This window comes from Numenius arquata, chromosome 1, assembly GCF_964106895.1.
Source record: "Numenius arquata chromosome 1, bNumArq3.hap1.1, whole genome shotgun sequence".
Classification (NCBI taxonomy): Eukaryota; Metazoa; Chordata; class Aves; order Charadriiformes; family Scolopacidae; genus Numenius; species Numenius arquata.
The window spans coordinates 12,916,529-12,921,373 of NC_133576.1; positions in this window are offsets into that span (position 1 = coordinate 12,916,529).

Genomic DNA, 4,845 nt, shown 5'->3' on the forward strand with positions numbered 1-4,845 from the left:
GTAGAGCCGCCGGCTTCCCGCCGCATAAAGAGCCCTCGCCACGGCGCCCCGCCCGCCGCCCCGCCCCTCCCCGGCGGCGGGCAGGCGGGGACGGGACGGGACGGGACCGGAGCGCGGGTTGGGGGGGCGGTGACTGTGGGCGGCGGCGGTGCCCGCGGGTCCGGCCCCCCCTCACCGCCCCCCCCGGGGGTGCACCGTGGGCCTCACCTCGGCTGCCCCAGCCGCGCCGCGCCTCGCCGGGGTCGGGGGAGGAGGGTCGGGGCGCGGGGGATCCTCGGACGACGGGGAAAGCTCCGCCCGCCCTCCCCCGGGGTGAGGCCGCCGGGGGGCGCCGCGCCGGGCCGAGCCCCAGCGCCGCCGCCATGCCGGGCCGGGCCGCGCTTTCCCTCCGCTGCCCACACGTCGGGGGTGGGGGGGCATCTCTGCCATCGTGGCCGCTGGAAGCCACGGGGTGCTCCGTGGGTTTCCTTGCCGGCACTGCTCCCACTCACAAGACCTCCGGAAGGGCTTTGCCAGCCAAACCTCAGCTTGTGGCACGGTGGGGGGAGGCGGCACTGGTGGGCTGTGAGGGGGACACTGGTGGGCTGTGAGGGGGACACTGGTGGGCTGTGAGGGGGACATTGGTGGGCTGTGAGGGGCAGTTGTGGGTGGCATGGCGCCCACGGTGCTCCAGACCTTCCGAGGCTAAAGCTCGCTCCGTACGCTGGGAGATGTGCATATACTTGCCAGAAACTACTTTAAAGCGCGGCGGTCGCAACACTTGGTGCTCGAGGACTCGGTGAGGAGCTACAGGGTGTCTTTGCCCTCTGCTGCTCAGGGAGCCTGGCTAGGGGACCATCATCCTGCCCTTACGCTTCAACGTCTGGGAAAGAGGGACGCAGGAGTTGTGACTCTGTGTTTGGTCACTTTGCTTTTTACTTCTGTCTAGATGCACTGGCAAAGAAAATCAGCTCCTGCTCTTTTTCATTCTTGATAGCTTAGAAGAACTTCCTGGACCCTGTATGAGCTTGGAAATGAGAAAGCATTTCAATAGGCTCTTCCCCACAGGAGGCTTCGCTTACTGAGGGCCCCATAAATTAGCTATGGGGGTGCTAGGGACGTTCTTGCTCCATACGCTTCTGTGGTGAGCAAGGGTCAACACTCCCCTCAGTAGAAGAGAACTGAATTCAGGCCTTAAACATCTTGGACAAAAGCTTATCAGACTGTTACAGATTCATGTATATAAGGGGAAGGGATGCCACAACAACCATCACAGCCTTTCAAAGGTGTTGGAGGCACCACAGCATTGGTGGAGTGTGGTCCTGTCACTGTGCCCTAGATCTTTGGATGAGCTTAAAGCTTAGAGCGTTGGATAGATCTGGCTCCTGTGGACATGCAGGATGCTTTGTCTTTGCAATTCCAGCTAGATTTACAAGGGGCTCAGCCTGCTCAGTACTGAGGGGCTACTGGAACTGTACATAGTGAACTTTGAAGTAAAAACCAGCGGTGACATCAGATGCAATTTTAGATGGTAGGCCAGCATTTCAGTTTTTTAGTTTTCTGCATAAGTTCTGTTTTATGCTTCTGATGGTCTTTATTGGATCTGGCACTGTGTTGACAGACTTGGAGACTGAAACTTACGAGTTTACCTAGAAAATACATGGCACCTGGGCAGCTCTCTCCCTTCCAAGCTGCACTGTCTTGACCCTGAGGCAGCGCTCTCATTTTGCTCGTTACTCATGTTTGAGGTTTTCTTTTAAGACTTCCCATGAAAGGCCTGGCTCTTGCCAGGCTCTTCCCATGAAAGGCCTGGCTCTTGGGGAGAAGGGGGTGGGCATAAGGAACTGGATAGAAATTTTCAGAGCCTGAAATCACCTATTCATTTCATTTTCACTCCTTAACATCATTTCAGTCCTTAAGAGCAATCTAGTGTACCAAACTTAGGTTTCTTTGAATGGTGGTGAAACACCATCAATAGGACACTAAAAGAAGACCTCCAGACAACTTCTGAGCCATGTTTCTACTGGAAGTGCCACTTAACCAGTGTAGTTGGTTTGGCACACTATCAGTTTGATCCATCTTTTGCCTTGGGATAGTTGACACTTTGCCATTTCTTCATGGCATGAAACTGTAGCGTGCAGCTGTGGTGCTGTAAACCCAGACCTAGTGTCTCTTTCAGGAGAAAATGCATCTCAGTTCTCTTACTGGGAGTGATTTAAACAGAGAGCAAATCCATACAGGTCAAAGGAAATTTTATTATGTCCAAACAGGCAGGGAGGGTAGAGTACTTGTGTTCTCCTCCTGTAATAGGTATCAGATTAACTTAAGAAAAATCAGGAGAGCTCTGTTTTCAGTATCTACAAGCAATTACAAGCTCTTTTTGATACCCTGGCAGGGGGAAACAGAGATAATGTACAGCGAACTTCACTCCTGCCAGTGGGTCAGATCCAAATCAGGTTTTAATACCTGAAAATTCCTGGCCTTTGGCTTGTGTGTCCTTGTTCTGGGAGTAATCACAAATTGTTATTTTGCAGATTTGCAGTGATACATCACTTTCCCCTTTGGACTGCTCATTGTTTGTGGTGCGGTTGTGCGCTGCTGAACAGCAGTTGAATTCCAGGGGTAGGTAGCATGGGACATTGTGATGAAACAAGAAGGGTGGGCTTAGGTAAGCAGTGCAGGGTGTTATGTGAGTGCTTGTTGCTGTGGTCCTCACACGGCCCTTCTGCTGCATTTTTTACTTCAAGAAGCCGAGAGTGTTTTACAGAAGGAATTTTTATTATGGCCACTTTAAGGACGGGAAAACGGAGTCACAGAGAGGGAAGGCAAGCACGCAGAAAAACTTTAGCAGGTTCTAGTTAAAGAGTCCAAGGGTCTGAAAGCCCTTTGCTCTTGCTGCTGGATACAACAGCTTCTGCTGAGGCATATTGCTGCTTCCCGTAACAGACTGCGTGTAGCTCGACACAGAGAAGAAAATCTTTATCCCTTTGCGACTGCCACAGCCTAGGACAGCGTTTGCTGGGAAAACTGGCATCCCAGCAGTGGATACTACACAGAACAGGAAAGAATGTCGTCTGCCACCTGGTTTTTCTTTCTGTGACATCTCTGTTCACCAGCGTTTTGCGTGTGTCGCAACAAGAGCCACGCTTTGGCCTTCGCCTTGAGAACCGCAGCCGCTTCTTCAGTGGCAGTTAGTCTGTGCGCAGTGGGGCAGTTTGCCTGGGGACAGTACAGCGCCCTTCACAGCAGAGGCTCCCACTTACTCAGCAAAACAAAGAGTGGAGCTGGGCCCAAATAAGCTATTTTCTGCCATCCACTTGTACCTTATCTCAAGAGCCTCCAGAGGATGGGGTTACCTACAGCAAACTAAAGCAGGCAACAGAAGCGGCAGCAGCGTAGACAAAGCGAGATGTGCTCCACCATGAGCTCTCTGTCAGCGTGGTTCAGAAAGGCGGCCAGAAGGGATTCATGCTTTTTGAAGGGTAATTCCCTTAAGAAGGGGCCCAGAGAAGACAAGGGGATTGTATGTAACTGTATTTCTATCGACCTTCCATCTATAATTACGGGCCTCACACCCCCTGCTGGCTTGTCCCCTGCCTTTAATGAGATCACTTTAAAAGATAAGGCTGTGAGTGCATTAAATGGGGGGTGGAAACAATATCTAACTATGGGGCGAGCAAAGATCAAGATCCACTGCACCCGGTCAGGCTTGGCTAAGCTCCTTCCTGCGCTTTTTTCTTCCCCCTGGCTGAGGGATACAAACGTTTTGCATTTTTGACAGTATTTTGCATTTTTTTCTGAAGCCTTTCAAGTCAGTCATTCAAATACTGTTGCAAAAACATGACTCCTCAAAGGCCCTGTGAAAATTAGGGCTCCAGCCTTTGCTGCTGCACATAAATGGCTTTACCTTCCTTCAGAGCAATGGTGTTGCAGGCTGCAGAGGCGAAGGGCAGAAATACGCAGCATTCCCGTCATTTCGAGTGCCTCAGTGTTTTGCCTGTACAAAATTCCTGAGCACTTGGCACTTCCGTAGGTGGGAACTTAGGCTGCGCAGCCTTTCTCAATAGTAAGCTCAACGTGGCTCAGCCCAAGAACTTAAAAACTGTGGATTTTTTGTATTTTTACCAGAGAGGAGGTGGAGGCTTACTAGAGTCGTGTAGTGGATCAGATCAATGTGTGGGATTCAGGAGAGTGTGGTTTCTGTCCGGCTGCTAGGAGATGGGTTTTTACTACGGTTCGTAAATCCCCAAAACTACTTGGAGGTGGGGGGCGGGGATGGTGTGAGAGCATGAAAAGCAAAGCCATTACCAATAGACTGAGATACATTATTCAAGGATTTGCATGTTTTCAGGAAAAATGTTAAACTCTTGCTCGGGACAAAGCTGTAACATGCATTTAAGTGACACTTCTTTTTTAAAGGCCGTAATCACAATCTACCGTTCCATTTTTAGTCACCGACGCTGTTTTTAATTCACCCTTCTTTGCCAGTGAGTTATCTGGGAGATAAAGCAGCTTTGAAATCCCTAGACTGCCTGGAACCGCAGTGTATATCGTGTGTGCACTTTGCCATGCCTGAGCAGATAAACCGAGTGCCATGTAACTTACGCCTTCTCTGCAAATTGTTTGAGTGCTAGTGGCTGTATGGAAATTTATTTAAAAGAGCATAAGGTTGAGCAAAAAACCTCTGCATGTACTCTTTTTTCTTTTCCTCCCATTTGCACCTGCCTATATTCCATGGCAGTGAGGTGATTGCATTTAAGTATATATACAAGCTGGTGAAAAATGCCAGATTTCTTTTTTTTTCGATCCATGCTTCCACTGTTTTTTTACCTAGCTGAGAGGGCCAATGGGTGTATTATTGATCAG